The sequence below is a fragment of the Aulonocara stuartgranti genome, assembly GCF_965226115.1.
Source record: "Aulonocara stuartgranti genome assembly, chromosome: 12".
Classification (NCBI taxonomy): Eukaryota; Metazoa; Chordata; class Actinopteri; order Cichliformes; family Cichlidae; genus Aulonocara; species Aulonocara stuartgranti.
In genome coordinates this window covers 11,306,011-11,326,661 of record NC_138948.1, presented here as the reverse complement: position 1 = coordinate 11,326,661, position 20,651 = coordinate 11,306,011, and the positions used below count along the sequence as shown (strand labels likewise).

The window sequence follows — 20,651 nt, the reverse complement described above, 5'->3', positions numbered from 1 at the left end:
TATTACTAACCCCGCAGTGCACCTACGTACATGCTGCATGCTGAGATAACTTATGAACTAATTAATGGCTAAAAACAAGCGATCAACTGGATGTAACATTCAAGTAGCCATCTGGATGTCTACCACCTGTCGAGGGTGAGTAAGAGCATTATGTGGCTAGGAAGAGATGTGTCATATTTCAAACAACAAGTCAGTGGATTTTACAAACTTTGTCCATTACTACAATTGCTAAAGGGCATATTTTTAAATTTACAGATTAATTTATTTATAAATACTTTTGCCATTTGATCATGTGTGTCTCTCTACTTTTAATTGTAATCTCAGTTTTTGCACAAAATGTGATGCATTCACGTGACTGATTTATTAAATCCAACCTCTATCTTGTGCAACAGGTATAGATAGCAAAAAAGGTTGCATAGTAACGTCATAGTCATTTTTCTAATGGTAAAAGAAATGATCAATATATTTCAGTGAAAGCACACAGTGCTTGTCTTTGTGCTTTTACTGCTCACATAAAGATAAACCCTGTAAAGACAGACAGATGACTTGTGTTTGAAATATCCCACAGAAATAAACAGATAAACCATAAAAACAAAAACAAAGGTTTTAGAATTTCTAGTAAGAACACCAGTGCAGTACATTACTTCAAATTTATGCATCATCACATCACTGGTTTAAAGTAAAGATAACTTCAGAGAAAGTCCTGCACTAAGCCAGAACAAAGATATAAAATATGAACTAAACTGAAAAGAAATAATAAAATGAAGACATGACTTTAAAAAATACACAAGGGTACTGTTTTGTTTCATTTACTGTGTGAAATAAACAACATGAAAATATGTCTGGCAGTTATTCTCTGACCAGCAGTGGTAAAACAACACCCGACTGTAATTAACTTGAATTAATTTAGCATGCTTTTCTAAGTTTGGCTCAGAAAAACATACAAATAAGAATACGCACAGTGAAGAGAGTCGTCACTATCATAATGATCAGCGATGAACGACTACATTAGAAAAAATACAGATTTCAAAAAGTATGATGAAACATCTAAAAAAGGTAATTATGACTGCACGTAGGTTTTCATAAGAAACATAAACAGCAGACTGTCAGAGCTTTGCAGGGAGGCTTGCAACGCTTCCCTGCAAAAAAACAACAACAAAAAGAAACAACCGTCACCAGTACAGAGATTTCTGTTCGGTGTTTTTCTGAAGAGAAAACAAGGATGCTGTATCAGTGCTGTAGAAAAAAAATACTAATAACTGATGCACCTTAAAAAAGGTTTCTGTGACATCCATGAAACAAAAAGATGAGAAAGGAATACTTTCCACGCGTTTCACACCTTCACTCAGTTAATTAAATAGAAAATACTGCTATCAAATGACTGTTGTCAGATTAAGTGGGCGTTAATGACGATAATGAAATGCCTGCAAGGGCAGAGGTTATTAGTTACTAGAAATTGTATATATATTATTGTGCAACATTAAAGTATCTAATATGCAATTAGAGGTGAGAACCTAGAAAATGAGCTACTTTCTGAAGAGTTACAAGCAACTTAACTTTAACTGATTAAGTGACACAATCACCAGAGGGAATGAACAGTACTTTTCAGATAACTGAAGTAAAAACTTAATCAGAGAAGATGAAGCAAAGTCTGCTGAGTGAGCAACACTTGTGGCACTTGGAACTGCACCAAAACTTACCGGTAACTTTTTTTATTTCCACAAAGTACTTCTCATTTCCATTGTCTGGCTGTCTTTCCAAAGCTTTCATCTTTCTTTACTTAGACCCTTTGGGACTGTCTCTTCAAGTGAGTTGGTCTGCACAGAAATACTAGAGGGGTATCACCTGCAACTGCCCCAAACACTGCAGAAAATAGGCTTGGGAAAGACTGACTCCATCTGAGGTGTCAGCTATACCGTTTGGTGTGCATGACAGGTAAACAATAACATCCCTTAACACCCGCGGATTACTTTAAAACGCATCAATTACGAAAGATTATTTCGACGCATCCGTTAAGCATGCCATTATCCGGATGTATACACATTTCAACAATAATCGTGAGAGTTGGAATCCCATCCTCTCTATTGTCAATGACTGGAAGTACATTTTCACAGATGATAAACAGATTCCATCTGTCTACAGGCTAGGATTACTACTGAAAAGGGGGAACAATATCATTCATGCTTAGCAGAAAGCCCGTTCTGCACAACAGATGCTAAAGAAGCCATTTAAAAAGAACAGAAAGAAGCAGAAATCATATTTCAGAAAATAAAAGGTTTTTGGCTTTTTACCAGTTTAACAGCACATGGCACACATCCCGTTTGTACTTCCACATGCTCAGAAAGCAGAGCTACCACAGGCTTCATCTGGAGGCTATGACACCCAAAATCATTTGATTCACTTCCAGACAGTTAGTGCCCTAAACTATTCATCAGAAACACTGTGTTCTGAGTGGATGTTGGCACTGAGGACTGGTCATGCCGCAGCCCACGTAGAGTCCTTCTGGTCATATGGTCATTGGAGACCTTTAACATTTCACTATTAGCTCCCATTAGGTCTTAGGGGGCTTAGTCACATCCTTAGACATTCTGTTTATTCTCTCACAATTACTGGTTAAACCTGAGGGGCAGTGACTAGGCTTTATGATTGACATTTCTTGCCACATGCAAGCAGACAGGATGTAGTCATACAGATTCACTGATCAAATGTTTTTTGTCATTTGATTCACAAAAAGAGAGAAGAATCGTGGTTAAAAATTAATAAAGTTAACAGTTTTCTGTGCTTGCTTCCAAAACTGCCTCCACTCTGCCAACCAACACCAAAAACGAGCCATGTTACCAGCCCACAATTCCTTCATGGTATAATGCAACATGGCACAGTGACGTTAATGCTTTAAATTTGTGCTCACGTATCCACAATGACTACAAAAAACAAATATGTGGGCTTGCAAATCTGGTACATGCTGATGGTACAGACACAGATTTGTGCTATGCCCACAGTATAGGAGGCAAATTGAAAACAATTACCACCACCCACTTTGGGACTGGAAATAATACTGTTCCGAGTGGGAAATGAGAAAGATTTCCTTCTATATTTGTACTTAATAACACAAGACATGGCATCGTGACGCTATGACTATGATGCACACTACACTTGTCAGCAATACTTTGATAACAACTTAGGTGTGAAAAGCTACCTTAAAATCTCACTTAATACTTCAGACACAAATGCATATGAAACACTGGTAAAACAACTATTCTCAAATGTTTAGCACAGATCAATGTAACATTTCACCAATGCTGCACTAAGAAGGGTTTAATTGGTTTCAAGAATATTTCATAATTTCATTTATGAAATATTCCTAAATGGGTGCAAAAGTTGCAGAGTGAATGAAGTAAACAGTCTTTGGGCCGAAAAACTGCAGAGGCAATTCCTGAATACATCAATAAAACACATTCACCAATCTTTACTTTGATCACATGTGGTGCAACATTCTTATTTTTATCACTTGATATTAATTTTGTTTGTTTTTTGGCAAAAATGTGTATTAGTTTATTAGAACATGTGGTGGAGATTATTGCTCTCTGGATGTTGGTGTTCCCCCAGAGGAAGGTGGTGGGAAAAGGGAAGTCTGGACATCCCTGCTCAGACTTCTGCAGCTATGATCAAGACCAGTAGCAGAAAATAGATGGATGTCTATAAGTTTCAGAACTTTTTTTATTATCCATTTTAACAAACAAACCACAGCCATTCTAGTCTACTGTTTGTCTGTACCATGTATTATTTTTCTTATTTTTCGTTTTTCATTTTTATACCCTATAAACATTTTGTGGTTAAAGTTGTTACCATCTGTGCATCAGAACTGCAGACTGTCTTAGGGTGACATGTACAGAAATGTCTCAGTGTCCATGTTCCTTAGCAGTGATCCAATAAGAGCCTCTAAAAACGTTGTTCAAACACACGCTCAAACTCTCTGCCTCTCAAACGCACCTGTATTAGAATCTTTTTTTCCCCTTTTAGAAGATCACTAAAATCCAGTCGTCTACCTGGTTTTGTTTGTAAAGAAATGCTTAATGGTTGGAAAACACACAAGGGACGAGTTAAGTACCATGTATACATGGCATGGTACTGTGTTGGTGAAACATGGAGCTTTATAGTCCTGCACAAGGATGTTCCATGTGTCTACTCCCACTTGGTAACAGTGTCAAAAATCTGTGGTAAAACTGTTAATGTGGGGTGACGTTTGTTAACCTTAGCTTTTCGGCGGTAGAGTAAAACCAAGAGTTAAAAACTGCAGCCATTGTCTGCGCTTCTCTTCTGAATGTTTTGATCTTTGAAGTCATTTTTTTCTTCTTCTTCATTTTGTGGTAAACTTTGCCGTGGCCATTCCCTTTCATCCTGAAGCAAACTCTTCAACTAATCAACATACAACAAAAATGATGAACAAATTGTCACCTTGCTGGATGTACACAAGCATGACTCCATATCCTCTGTCTTGGCTGTGTCCTCATAGCCTGTCCCTCTGCACAGCCAAGACACAAATGTGGAGAATTAAAACTGTCTTTGGATGAAGACCCACATTAGTCCCAAAACCAACTTATTCCTTCTGACTGAAACATGAAAATGATCAATATATATGGATCTGTGCTGATTTAAGCCAGATTTGCACCTTCACACAAATGTTCCTGTCATGGCAATTCAGACTGAAACAACTGTTACTGTTGCCATTTTATTTGTTTTGGTTTACAATGGTTCACAGATGGGAATCCACCTGATGGATATCCTTTAAAAAAGATGGAGAACTTAAATCATCTGGAACTACATTAATCAACTTGTGTATTACAGAGCACCATCTACATACAGACAAAATCTTGATTTATCAGTTAATTATTCTTATTAATAGTTATTGCAGTCTTTGAATTTAAAAAGAACAATCAGATAAACAAGGTGGATCACAGGATTTGGTGTGTATGGGTAAACAAGCAGAAAAGTAAAACGGTCACGACTAGGCTACTTTTTCACAGTTCTTTGTATTTGAGTTAGAAGATGTTTGCATTTAAGAGTTTCACTGAGGTTCAGGTGCAGACCCCGAGGCTTGACTAATCCTACTTGGAGTGCCAGTCCCATTAGACCATGTAATCAGGAATGCACTGCAAAGCAGGTGTGTTAATAATGCTTATTAAACTAACGCCCATTTACTGCTGTCTGCTTTGGATACCTGATGTTTGTGATGTCATGACAGACATGGGATGGGAGGGAGAGAGGAGGAGGTAAGGTTAGTGAGGAGTATTTTCACAGACTGGCAAGTCCAGACAGAGAGGCAGAGCGAAAATAGCTCTAGGGGCAAACAAGGTAACCTTTTTCAAAAGACGCTTCAGGGGGTGTCTGCCAAGTCCCACACAATACTGTCTGCAGTGAGTGTCTGTGCTGCAGTTGTATTGCACTGCCGAACAAAATATCTTAAAATGTCTGGGTCCATCTTCTTAAGGCAGATCAAATACACTGCAACAGTCCAAAACTGCTCATATAAATGGCAAAAGTTCATCACCACCTGCAAATTCACCTGAACCCCCCCCTGTTAAAACTGTTAAATTATTACTAAACAAATGGCAGGAGTTCTGCATGCAAACAAACAAACCCAAAAAAAAAAGCTAAGAGTACAATATGAAGCACTGCTCTGGACTTTAATACCGCTTTATTACAGGTTGACTAATGCAGAAAATTATTACCATGCTGGACAAAAAAAAAAAAAAAAGCTATTTAGACTATGAGGGAACAAGGTTTAATCATTCCGCTGAATTGTGGTATTGCATTTCCTTAGAGATTACAAGCGGAAAAGATCAAAGCATCTTATAGATTACATTTTAACTCTGTGATTATAGGACATTTATTTCTTACTGTACTTGTGTTTGATAATTACCACTGCCGTTATCTGTGTTTTTTTCTGGTCCATGGAAGTTTGAGACATTTGTTTTTTCCAACTGTAATGATAAACATGTTATACATGTCTATCACACTGTTATACTGTGGAATGCAGACCTAGTCTCCCCACTGGTGCCCCGGATTAAGCCAGGCACATAAACATGCTCCACTGAGGTCATGCATATCTCTTGTGTTCATGATATCATGACCACAAAATAAGCCGTGAACACCTAGGATGTAGCTATAATCAGATGTCCTACATGGTAACTGTTGTTAAGAATAAGACCCAGAAAATAACACTGCCTAAATCATTTGAAAGATGAGCATATCCCTTCTAAGACATCTCCGTGATTCACAGGGAGGGAGAGAAGGGGGGACATGTACAACAAGTCTGGGCATATCCATGCCAGCCAGGACATCCCCATTAAGGGGCCACTTGCTTCTAAAAGTGGAGAGAGATGGGCCATGTGGATCAGATGGCCAGTTGTTTACAAGGTGGGTTCCCACTAACATAGATAAGAACTGACAAGAAAGCAGGTGATGCTTGACCTTGCCCTGACACTAGGATCAGAGGAAAAAAAGAAAAGGGGAACATACAGCCCTCTTTCAAAAGTGTTGGGACATACTATAAGATGTAAATAAAAACAAAACAAAATGTCACCATTTTCAATTCACCTTTTACTGAAGGACAACATATCAAAAATAGAGATATGACATATACCATATACTCAACTTTCGCATAAAATAACTACAGTAAACTGCATTTGAATTTAAGATTTACAGAATCAGTGGCCAGAATTATTTTCTCTTTGAGTTCTCTTTATTCTAGGACTGCATCCTCTTTGAGTTTACTGATGTGTTCTGGTCTCATTCACGGGTAATGTACCAGACAGAGCAGATTACTGCCTTTCTTCATTCTCTCTGCTTGGCTGAGGAAGTTCTCCCTGCCCATTTCCTTTTGCCAACTTTCTCTGTTGTCCTCTTAGTCAGGCTGACAGGGACACCAGTAGTAATTCTGGAAAGCCCTACCTTGTTTTTCATAAAGACCAAATAGGTCAATGCAACTCAACCAATTGCATCAGAAATGGGAAGTAAACAGACTTAGTTTGAATTAAACAGGATAGAAACCATTTCAGTTGCTTATTTGTTCTTGCTCCATGACTTCTGCCCACTGTTTCTTTTGAAGCAACAATTCAGCCACAGGGACTGTTTGAAGTGATGGTTACAACTGGATTTCTGTGACTGAGTGATTGCTATCAGCGACTTATGTTTTCTTAAGTCCTTCAAGAGCGAACTGAAGAGTTCCACACTGGCTTTGCACTATGAGAAGACCTGGGACCCAATGCAGTGTTTACATACACTCACTCATCCATCTCTCACACAACAGTGACTGAGGAGTGTTGGGCAATGAGGCGTTCAGATCTTGTCCACGGTCTATTTGTCCCCAATGAGCGGTGGCTTTTTAAATGCAAATAGCTGAAAATATAGTCATGTTTCTTGGCTATGCCATGTAAGGTGTGACACACTAAAAGAAATTAAAATAATAAAACAAATGTCTTGTCTACAATAACTTGTAGAATGGAATCAATAAAACTCCATATTACAAAAGTAGCTATAAAGGACAACCCACTAAAGATTGACCAGGCAAAAAGAAAAATGTCATGTATTTTCTCTTAGTGTCTGGAAGTAGTTGTATTCTCATCATGCGTGCCTCAAGAGGAAGGTAGCTCTGGAGTATTTTACAAATACACAGATTCTACTTTGACACGTACCACCCACCCAAACAGTATTGGCAGCAGTCTCATCCAGCGTGATAATGCAGCACGCCACATAATTTTAAAGTGTCCACAGTGGGCTTGGGAACTGCTCAAGAAACATGAAAAAGAGCTTAAAGTGCAATTTGGCCACCCAACTCCTTTGGCAGCCACAGGATATGGCACAACCCATTGGACCCAAGGGATCCACTGCCAACATCTTGGTGCCAGACACTACGGGACACCTTCAGAGCAATCTGTGTCCATGCCCCGACAGGTCAGGACTGTTTTAGCGACATGAGACTGACCTAAACAACATCAGGCAGTCTGTTTTAATATTGTAGCTAAGAGTTTTATATTGACATTGATTAACTCGATACTGATTAAAGCTTATCTACAATTTGCATCTGTCTACTCTTTCGATTTTGACTTAGGCTAATACAGTACAACAGCCACGTGGACAGTACCTTTTCAGGACCTTTTACCAGTGACTTAAACCCTGCCGGTGTCATGTACTCAGACAGGCACAGTGAAAGAAAGGAAGGAGAAAGAGAAGAGCTGGCACAGAAGTAAGGTCCACAGGTTTGGCATTCACTGTGGCTGGCAGAAACATAACTAAAGATGGCTGAGTGCATTCCCAGCCCTGGCAGAACAAATGGAGCTGTTGTTTGAGTTCAGAGAAGCTGGCCATCAGAAAGGCCTCTGCAGGAGGGAAGTGGCAGGGTGGGTAAACCAGACAGGGACATACGAGGACACTGGAACAGGGTGGCAGGGTTGCATCGCTGACACCACCCACTTCAGCTCCAACAAACAGCATCGAACAGTTCCCGCAGGAGAAAGCTTATGTAGAAAACAAAACAAAGGGTCAAACTCAGTGTAAGCTGCCAAGTGAAATGCAAAAGATTTTGTACTGTATACGAAGAATGTGATTTGCTTTAACAAAAATAAAGGAGTTACAAATAAGATGAAGAAACACGCCGTGACATGCTACTTTCTCTAGGCATTTAAACTGCATAATCAAAGCCCTTTTTGTTTATGTTTTCTGAGTGAAAATGACTGATTCACAAAACAGAGCTTCAAAATGTTAAGAGATTATTTAACCTCAAATTATCCGTTAGGATAAAACTGTCAGGATTTTCCTGTCTTCTTTTGCTTTCAAGCACTTTGGGGGGGTAATCTAGATCACAGCGAGCTGAGGAGGACCGTCTCATGTGGCACAGATAGCCCAGGGGATTCATCTGTCATCGGATGTGATTAAGACATACACTGAGCTGGAACAGTATCACTGCCCAATGCAACACACACTACGAACTGCCACAATCTAAAGTAAAAACTTTAGGTTGTGTGTGGAGGTGATGGATTTGAGCTGACTTGAGGTAGTAAGATGCTTCAAAAACCCTTTGGTCAAACAGTTCAAGTAACTAAAGTTGCTTCACGTCAAGAATTATAAAGAACGCAATGCTTTTCCTTGAGAAGTAAAATACTGGAAACTATTTCGATTTGAATACTTTTTTTGTTTAAAGAAATATTCTGAACAGTTGTGAAACTATGCCTAAAGTTTTGTTTTTGGTTGTTGACAACCGCATGCAAGTCATATTTAATCCCATAACTGTGTAGGGTCTGTGGATACCGACTAATGAAAAACTAAAACACGTGTAACAAGACCACAACAATATTGTTCCTATCCATAGAAATATTTATAATTATTTCTAATCAGATGTACATGATGCAACCAGCCTGCTCGCTAACTGGAAATGATGTGAGGACTGTGTAATGGCGTACAGATTGGGTTAAGTACAAAGCAGCCAGTATGGTTCAGTAACCCTTTTAGCATGATAGGTTATCTTGTGTGAAGAATGTTTGAGATAATGCTGCAGCTTTAATCATACCCAGGCAGGCTTGTGCTGCTCACAACACCTGGCTTCCAAATCCTGTCCGTCACATCTCCATTTTTGGTAGACATTTTTTAGAGGCATTAACGGTGCCTCGGTGTACGTCTGCAGACAGGGTGGCTATGGCTGTTTACCAGCTTTGGCTACAGCACTGAAACAAAAGAATGCTGCTTTTGACAAAAGACAAGATTTTATTACAATTCATCTTAGAGTCATTTGTTTTTAGGTTTAGGAATTTACAAACAGATGGGTTTTTTGCAAAGTCCAGACATGACTGACTACCTTTTTCTATGCTCTTATTTTCTGAAGAAGAAGAGTAAAATCAACATATTATTAGCTTTTAGGAACACTTTAAACATTTCATTCTTCAAACACTGCTCAAAGGAAATATTAGCTACTTTACTGGCCTGTTCTTTTTGACAGCACCGATAATGTAAAAGCAGTAAACATGTAATCTGAACCCCAGTGTGTCTGGTCTGAATTGTACCTCAGAGTTCAGATCGTATTTTAAACATATATACGTAGACAAGACTGAGATTACAAAGACTACGAAGAAGACTAGCTTGTTAAAATTCCATGCATCTGCTTAAAGACCCCAGACCTTTTTAATTGTTCATCCATTTGCCTACTATTAGTACCCAATACTTACACATTATGAAGCTTACTTGTGTTCATTTGTATAATCACTGGTAGAATCTTAGTGCAATAACATGAACGGTAGTCCAATGGTATGGGGAAAAAAAATACATGGCTCATTTTAAGTTTAACAGCTTCAAAAGAAACAAATGATTAAAAAAAGAAAATCAGAAATTATACTTTAGGAGGTGATATTTAACAGACAGGTTCTAGGTGACTCTGAAGAGGTCGTGTAGCTCTAATACAAAACATTTTGACAGATGTGCACAGAACTTTATCAATCCCCAAAATGTACAGGTGTGCAAAGCTTAACCCTCATGCACAAAAGCCTGTTTCCACATCCAGCATCACAAATCTGTTCTCTCTTTGACAGGTATGGCCATATACTGTTTACATGAAAGATGATGCTTGCTGATGCAGATGAGCACCTCCCAAGCAGTTACCAGTTAGAAAAGCGCTATATAAATACAGGCCATTTACCATTTACCATTTACCTCACTCCCCACCTCCCTTTTGGCAGAGCATACCAATTTCCACCTGGATGGTCTTCAACTATGTGCCAAGAGGATATCACGGCAGCTCCATATCCTCTGTGTGACAGTGTAATTCCCTCTGCCCTGCAGCCATGTCTGCTAAACTCAGACAGTTTACATGTTCATGTAGCTACATTGCACTGTGGAAGAATGAATTGCCAAGTATTCTGTGCATTCATTTGATTTCTGGCACACACGGTTTAACCCCTCCAACATGAGCTGTCAGAAGCGCAGTCAAAAGGTAAGCGTGTTCAATCTTTCTATCGGCTCAGAATACAAATAACTCAAACACTACTGAGTTATTAATGCACATTCTCCTTTGTTATATTTTATTATATAATTGTATTCTGTAATTGAAATGTATTAAAATATCTCAATTTTATGAAAAGCAGCAGAGAAATGAATATAATACATGACTGAGTGGCTCTGCGGTACAGAGATGTATCAAATTCCACAATAATTAGGTATTATACCATTTCACACTCCATTACAGTACAAAGGAAACCAGTTATATACATTTCAATCACCTAAAGTCAACATTTAATTAAAACTTCCAAAACATGCCAAAAGCTTCAGATAGTTGACAGCTGGGGTTTCTTTTAAGTGGTGTTGAAATATAGCATGATTTCATTTGAATACAGCAAAGTATAAAAACTGCACAATTCATTTTAAAGACTGCAAAAACTCTGGCTTAGTTTCAGTAACTTACAGTAACTAAAAGTATAATCCTACCTGCACTGCACAAGTTAAAATGAAGTGTAGTTACAGCTGAATAAATGCACTGGAGAAAACATTCCAGAGGTACTCTTAAACAGAAGAAGTCAGATATTAAATGGGGTCTATTACAGTTTTCATTGTTTTCTTTCATACTGATACAGTTATACTCATAGATGCTTATATTTAATAAGTTGTAAGGTCAGTATATCAGCAAGAATTTGCTGTGACTCAGAACCTCAGAAAAATATTTTTCCCCCCCACTTGCGTTTCTGTATGATGTCAAATACAGTTGATATCCCTAATATGGCAAGCAGAGGAGGCGGTTCCCACACATACAAGCTTCTGGTGGTAGAACCTAGGCAAAGCCACTTAGAAGAATGTTGCCTTAAAGGGAAGATGAGCTTAAATGGAAGGTAGCTAATAGCTAACTTTGCTACAAAAAGAATGAGTGTCAAGTATATTATCACCAGAATTATCACCTTGCACTTGTATTCCTCCACCAGCACGTCTACATGCATGCAGGGTACATTCATGTCTGTCATACAGTAGTTTAACTGTTAGGCACCAGAGTATCCATCTCCTTTGAGTGTTTGAACAATGGCCAAAAATACATTCTTGTAGAAAATTATGAAGTCACAGTAAGGTTCACCTATGACCTTTTTGGATATGAAATGTCATCACTTCATTACTTTATCTTACTAGACAGTTGCGTAAAATGTTGTCATAATTACTAAATGAATTTTTGAGTTATGGCCAAAAGCGTGTTTTGTGATGTCACACTGTTCTTGACATTTGTCCAATGAATTCAGGTTTGGAGCTGATGTAATGAAATACCCTTCAGATGTACCTGAGGTATTGCATTCACAAGAATGGGACCGACATGACGTCGCAGTGACCCTCACCTCTGAACAAAAAAAAAAAAAAAAAAATTGAATCAGTTCTTCCTCAAGGGTTCAAAAGATGCCATGTTCACGACAACAGGACAGGCAAAAATAAAACCCAAAAATATCACGCCTCCAACTACAGCTGTTCTTTTTGTGGAGGCATAAAAGTCTCACCTGATGTCAAGCATGACTAAACAGGCTCTGAATCATAATGTCACTGACCTTTAAATTTACGGCCGCTTTCAGATGCATTATATTCTTAAATGATTCATAGTGAGCAGCAAATGTAGCCTGACCTTTTAAGTAGTACTGTAAACATATCCTGTATTTTGGAAGGACTGGATAGTCCCAGTGTAACTACAAACAGACATTGCTGATCACATATAACTTGTATACTTCTAATGAATTGAGATGATTCGGGCCTCTGATTAGGCTTCCCTTAGCTGTTTTCTGGCCCAACTGGGAGGAGACACTGTGATAGTCTCAGAACCTGTTAGAAAGTTTATCTAAGATGGTCTGGGAATGCTTCGCGATCTCCAGGAGGAACTGTAAAGTGTTGTTGGGGAGGAGGCTGTCTGGAATACCCTGCTTTCTTACCCTGCAGTCTACATCAATAACGAAGCTAAAATGCTAGTACTTATCTGAATTTCAATTTAAGCTTAAAAAACTAATCTATTTGACAAATTTGAATCTAAAACATTTTTTCAAACCTAACTTTCCAATCATGTCAATGTTTCATAACGGCCAACTGGGTGCCTTCTCTCAGACGTGTTTTGGGCTTAAAGACAGATAATGCACCCACAGAATGTGAGAATCCATGACAGGTTCCCAGACAGTATAAAAATTGGCTAAAGAGTGTTTTTGTAAATAGGATGTAACACTCATTTGAAATAGCTTGAGACAGTAACAAACAGACAAGGGCAAACAGAGGCATATGTTAATCAGCTTTTTAGAACTGATTTTCTATCGTAGACAGCACCCAATATCCCCCCACCCTCTACTACTTCAAGCTAAGGCTATCAGACACTAAAGCTGCAAAAGTAAAATGACCTGGTGACTGTTAAAGCCCTTGAGAGCGTTTCTGTCTGGTTTCTGGGCTCATCCATCAATCCTTAGACTAGCTTATTTATTTATTTTTATTTTTATATATATATATATATATATATATATATATATATATATATATACACACACACACACACACACACACACACACACACACACACACACACACTGTTCCACAGAGCAAAAGAAAGAACTGACTTCTGCTGCACACAGCTCAAAGAATGACATAATTTGATTTAGCAAAAAAAGCTTTCTGGTAAGTGCTGATTGTTGATTTTAGGTATTTGAGTAAATGCTACCAAAAATCGTGCCATGAATAAACTGTAGCTGGTGAAAGTACAACCAAATAAACCTGAAAAAGGGTCCACTGCAGCTTTTATGTGTTTAATCGATACATATTTATGTGTTAACATGTTTTTATTATCTTTACCCTGATGTCTGAGAACACCCGTTGCGTGGGTACTTCAATTCATGTCCGTGTCCACTTCTATCTCCACATACACACAAGCTAACAACATCATTGTGGGTCCTGCCCTTGTGGCCTTCAGGTCAGTGGACGTGCCGATTACCCGCAAGACCTTGACAGAAGACAAATCTTAGCGCTTTGATCAGTGTCGGTGGGTCACCCCTCAAAGCCTTGTTGCAGGATTGGCGCTCGCCAATTAGCACAATTAGCTTCTGGCAAGCTGCCAAGGGTGTCACATGGGACCAGCTTTGCACTGATGATACCTGACAAGCCCACAGAGCTGTCATGGTTGCTGGAAGGACAGGAAAACACAGACAAAACAGATTGTGCCATGTACCTGCATAGGTCAGTGACAGAACAAGCACTTTTGGGGTGAAAGATTAGTTCAACGTGTAGCAGAGAAATAAAACAACTTTATAGCACATGATCTAGGTTCAGTTTAAAAAAAGCACTGCTTTTAGTACATTCACCATATTGCTGCACAGCAAGGTACAAAAACAGTCCTGAGGGGCATTGGTTGTGCAATGGACTTGTTAAGTTTTACTCTCGGTTTTTATAAAAGTGGACAGTCATATATCCTTAGCTGTCATTTGCCTTTTAAGACAGGCAGAGATTTTGTTTGTGAGGCCTAGTTCTCTTAATGTTTTATCCAGAATGCTCAGCTGAGGGACTTCCATATCTCAAGTCCTCTGTGGAGATGAAAAACATTTGCAAATAAAGTGGCTTTATGGGGGGAATTCCAACCCATGCAAGGCTTTGCTGCTTTTACACACACAAATGGGTACATGGGTACAGTATAGAAAGACATCTGGAGGTGGTTGTGCCATAAAGGAATGTAGATATCAAAACATAAAGGCTTGGAAAGTGCAGCGAATCATATCAACGCGACTAAAACTTCAACAGGAGTATAGCTGCTGTGGGAAAAAAAAAGAAAAAAAAAAAGAGAAAGATCAGCTGCCTCAGTCACTTTGTGGTCATAAACTCACACGCCAGTTAGATATACTAAATGAAAATGTAAAAAAGTTAAATTAAAAAAAGATCAATTGGATAATAATCACAAACCAGACAGCTGCCAAGAAAGGCCAAGAAGGCAGGTGCCCTACAAATCTAAAAGAAATCCTACTTCTCTTTTGTCACCTAAGCAAAAAGTTAATGTTTCTGTTAAAATTAGATACATAAATAGAAAAGGGTTCCAGCATACCTACAACTTTGTGCTATATAAAAACCACAAGCAAGAACTGTGGGATGGTTACAATTGGTGTGCTGATTTAAAAAAAAAAAAAAAAGAAGGAAGAAGAAGGAGGAGGGGAAAAAAGCCCCAGACGATGGGCAGAGAGATAAGGAGAAGGGGAGGTCTGGGGCACTGACGTTCTGCCACAGAACCAGTCTCATTTGCAGCTTTGTGTTTCCTTAGTCCTCTCGCTTTTCCTCAGCCCAGTCAGTGTAAACTCAGTGCTTGGCTACACTGAATATCTTAGGTAACACTGCTTGAGATCAGTATCTCCTTTCAAAACAAGAAGCCAGGAAGTGTTTCGTCTGTCTTTATCACAATTCACCCAGGACTGTGGTTTTCCTCTTCACATCAATTCCACTCTTTATGGTTTCCTTCTTTGTGTGAGTTAGGTTTAAACCTTTCCAGCTGAGGACAGTAAAGGAGAGTGAGACCACAGCGTCTGCGTGTGTGGGTATCTACTTGCGGTTTATTCAGAGTGCAGCTGCATTCCAGTGGCTGAGCAGTGAATTGACCACATAACACCATGGTGCGTGCGTGTGTTTGTGTGGGAAACACAATGAGGAAGGAGATTACAGTGAAAAGGACTGTTGATGTAAAACTGTTTGATTTCCACCGGTGCACGCTTGCATGCATAAATGAGTACATCCGCACAGCTGCCCAAGGATGGGCGTGTTACAACACACCTTGTCTGACAACACTCAGACGCATCTGGAGGTCTTGAAGAAGAGACAACTTAAAAGAAGGACTTAATTATCTGGCCTGAATACCAAAGACACTCTAATGAAAACATTCCCATCTCTTCTTCTCCTGCTCTTCCTGTCATGTTGCTCGTTCTCCATAAAAGTAGATGTTTGCTATCCACATTAAAGCCTCTAAGTAAAGAGCGGCCCAAAACACCTTATCATCAGCTGCTAATTGCACTGGGAAGGAGGCTTTACGAAGAAAGGAAAAACAGTGACCTCAATAAACTGTATTGCAAAACTGTGATTTATGTCAGCGAAACAATAATCAAAGAGAGGAAGCTGAAACTTCAACCTTTTCTCATTATGTCATTATGTCCAAAACTGGTTTCCAAACAACTTTGTGGGATTTATGCACTGTAATCAAATCAAATGGACCACCTGAAATAGTTGCTTCACACCTTGGGTGTTTTTGCAAAAATTATTTGGCCTGAGACACTGTTAATTCATGTCTTCCCTTCTAGTTCAGAGGGCTTTACATGAACTAATAAATATATCAGTTCACAAGAAGTCATCTAACTTTTCTACAAAGGGCTGATGATGATGTTAAGCTAAGCAAACTGTGTTGGAAATAGACAAACCCTGCTCTTAACGGCTGTTTTAGTAAAACGCACTGTACTACAGCAACAGTCGCGTGCTATCCCCCAATAACTAACATTAGCTTAATATAAAGGCAAAAGGTTTAGATTAATGGCATTCAGTGTATCCATATTTGAATATTTAGTTACAAAGATACAAAGGCATATCCCATTTCTCCCATTACCGTTTTACTAGTAAAATTGGTTTACTTTGCATTAAAGCTTATTTAAGCTGACAAAGATGCTGAAACAGCACCACTGTACTGTTGTTTACTGCATGGCAAATAAAAAGGCAAAATGTCTTTTTATTTTCAGTGCCTAGAACAAACTGAGGCCAAATTGTTTTTTAAAAAATAAAGCACCATATCCACTACTTTCACAGAATTAGTGCATTCTAGTGTGGTTATAAGCCAGATATAACTGTCTAAATACATCTGTCTTTTTAAGAAGCACACAATATCTGATCATTATTCCTCCCACAGTGTCTGTAAACATATTCATGAGTTCATCTATTCTCTTAAAGTAAATGTACCAAACGCACTTGTGATTTTCTGCATCTGTGATTTAAAAAAGCTTAACAATAAATCAATCAATGAATTTTTCACAAACCGTTACAAGTTATTGTGTAAAAATAGTAACATGTATGCACGTCAGCGCCTGAATGTGTTGTTTTTCATCCTGATCAGTCAGTCAAAAGCAGTTTAAACTGTGGTCTGTTAATGTTGTGTCATCGTGCTTTATGACTTCATTAAATCCAATAAAAAGAATGAGCAATCCCACAGCTATCATCTAGGAATACTCCTGCCTCATTTTCCTCCTGTTTCTACATGTTTTATCAATAGTCACACCTGATTTATTTGCAGACTAAAGAGATAAATTATTAATAATAAAACTGATAACCATGATTTCTTTGTGACATCCGTGAGCCATCAGAGAGCATAAATATAACCTGGCCAACAAAAACCTCTGTATATTTAAATTGAATTTGCATACATTTTACATGGCTTTTATCTGGATATTAAATACATGAAATTAGTGTAAAAGCATTAACCAACTTTGAAAAAAAACCTCTCTTTCTCTTAAATCAAAGAATTGTTGACAAATCGGATAAAAGACAGTCAGAAAACTATAATAATGCATATGGCTATACAACCCCCCCCCCCCTGCATTTAGAGCCTTTAGATCATTTTTAGAATTATAATGGATAATTATTACTAAATTGTTTTATAAAACAATATCTCTTATACCCAAGCAAATACCTGACAATAGGGAAAATAAGAACCATCGTGGACGTTTTTAACCAAGATACCACATATATATGAAGGAGTGCAGCTCTGAAGACCGAGATAACATTGTTCTATTACTGTCAATGAAAGTGGTGGCTTGAAAACTTGGGGCATAAAAAAAACTAAAAGTAATTTTGGGGCACATAATTATAATTAAAAGTGTGACCTTTATAAAAATCTGGATATGACTGACTATGCTGGTAAAACCTTTTCCACTCAAGGGAAAAAGCACCACCCCCTATTCTCCCTACAGCATCTCCACTCTCTTGATAGTTCCCAGTCAAGATCCACCCCTGAAACCCTTCCTCAAAAAAATCCTTCAGGAGGTCAACAGAGAGATTAAGACCCTTCGAATGGGGTCATGGAGATCAATGATCAAACAGAGAGCCAGGGACAGGCCCCATACCCCCCACTCCACCCACTTTATTTCAGAAAGCCTGATAATAAAGACAAAAAGGCTGGCTAACAATTACTTCCCTACACCATGACCCAGCCACCCTCTTAATCTCAGGAGGTGGCCTCACCTATAGTTGTCACTGAACTTTCCACCAATCAGTGATTAGAACATTTCTATTTTGTGTGAGTCTCAAATATGAGCTAAAAAATTCAAATGAGGGCAAAAAAAAAAAAAAAAAAGAAGAAGAAGAAAAAAAGATTTAGCAATTCAAACTGTGTTTGAGACGCTAACATTTTAAATAAACTAATGCAATACAGCAAAATGCAATTCTGGGCTTTTTAAAAGTGAACTTTCCACAAACCTCTTTACATGGGAAGAAAAAAAATGTTAGTTGTGGAGTTTCTATCATTGTGTGAGCCACATTCCTGGGGACCACAGGAGAACAGAAACTGGCTGCGAAGAACCCCACTCAGCTGTGGGGTTGCTGAAGATGTTCCCTGCAGAAAACTTGCCTCCCACTCAGTTACAGCTTTTCACATGCTGGAGTAAGTTCAACATTTTTCTAGCATACTTGGATTGTAAAAGAAAGGACGCCACACAGTTTTGTAAGGACTTGCAAATACATTTTTGGTATAACCACGTATGAATAGACAAGAAATTAAAAGTAAAGTAAGTGAGCATCAAATAAGAGAGGGGCCAGAGGTCTTAAACTTCCTGTCCCTAGTGCTTTTGCAGTGACACTGTCAAGATTTAGACGCTCTAGATCTCAGAAAAGAGGACAGAAATTAGCCTTAGTTTCTAAAATTTTAAGAAGCTTCACATCATAAAGTCAGATTTACACTGTGAGCGATGAACTGGTAGAGATTCAATTTGATTTTCAGTTTTAAGTTCTTTAATAGCTGGAATCCCTCAACAGACTTGAAAATAAATAAATAAAGGTGAAAATCTGTGCAATGCATATGCAAAGTCTCACTTGACCACTCATCAGATGGCATTTCACGATGTGTAATTTTTATTTATTTATTTATAAATGAGCGTGTCTCTCATTTATACATATGCAGTATGTGTTACAACATAGTATATGAATGCAAAAAACAAAAACAAGTCCAAAATGCCAAATGTAAAAGTGGGATTTCCCCTTTTTCCCCCATTAGCTTAAGCTAAAACAGTAACCACTCTAAAATTTTGTGACTCAGATAAAGAATTCACAGAGTCACAAACCAAGATATTTTAAAAAAAAGTGAACTTTTTTGGATACATTTAAGTATGGACAAGGAAAATTTGTGGGGGAGCATACTGGTTAACAGTAGATGCAAAAAAAAAAAAAAAAAAAAAAGTTCATTCAGTTAAACGTACTCCTGCTAGGATCAGCTGAAGGCAGAAACCACAGCCCATATAATGCATTGTCTGCGTCTGTGTGCCCACTGGTGTCTCTGTGTATGTTTGCATCTGCCAGCCTGTTTTAGTCAAAACATGGCCAATTGATGATCAATGATTGTTTGCATGTTTGGTGAGGAATCTGTCAATATCTGTGTCCTCTTTCGTGTCTTAATCCTCTAGATCAGGGGTCGGCAACTGGCAGCTCCGGAGCCGCATGCGGCTCTTTAGTCCTTTTAGTGCGGCTCCGCGTGGTTTGGGAAAATAAATTAGAAGTATTTAGCTGAAGTGTATTTTATTTATGTTAGTTATTTTTTTTAACTCGTAGTTCTAAATTGGAAGATTATTGTGATATTGAAATATAAAAATAAAATTATATTTTATTATTTTTTCATCGCTCAAAATAAGCGTCACACTTGCGGAAGCCGGTATACCCGCCGAAAGATGAAAGTACAGCCCCGATTTGCAGACGCTGTGCGCAGAGATTCAGGAGCAGAAGTCTCATTGTAAACATATCAAGGCAGACCCGACCATATTTCCATGAACACGCTTTTCAGCATCTCTTTATTGACCACTTTTCACACACGGTTGCTGTACGCATCCAGCCAGCTGCAGCTTTTCAGCTCACAGCCCGACACATACCTACAACAGCATAGATAGCACAGACGTTAAGGCGGCGAGGCATGATTGCGGGTGCCGCTCAGGTGCGTCCGCCTCCCCTGCAGCGGTGCTGCAGACCGCACCTGACCACACACATTAACCTGGTAAAATACATATCTAAGCAGTGTGTTTCATCTTTTAGCAGCATAGTGCATTTTTTCCAATTATTTTTTAAAAGTCAGGTCAAGGCTCCAAAATCCCAAAGGCGATATAAGGGTGGCGGGCTCACAACAGTTTTTGTTTGATACATGGATCATTTTAGTTCAGCTGGGTTTCTTTCCTTTTGTTATATTTCTTTAATAGTTCAAAATGTGTTAATTACATAAATAAAATGTAATTTTCTCTGTAGCATTTCATGGATTTCATAAGCAACACACCTTAGTTGTTCACACAAAGCATAAAGGTAAAAAACAATATATACAGTGTTATCTTCGTTTTAGATGTCAAAAAGTATTTGCGGCTCCCAGTGTTTTCTTTTGTGTGGAAACCGGGTCCAAATGGCTCTTTGGG

The 20,651-nt window shown here is 38.5% G+C and overlaps 1 protein-coding gene across 1 annotated transcript in view; it reads right to left on the bottom strand.

Moving 5' to 3' along the window:
• Positions 1-20,651, bottom strand: part of LOC309719034 (ADP-ribosylation factor-like protein 15) — a 90,926-nt gene that overhangs the window by 16,140 nt on the left and 54,135 nt on the right.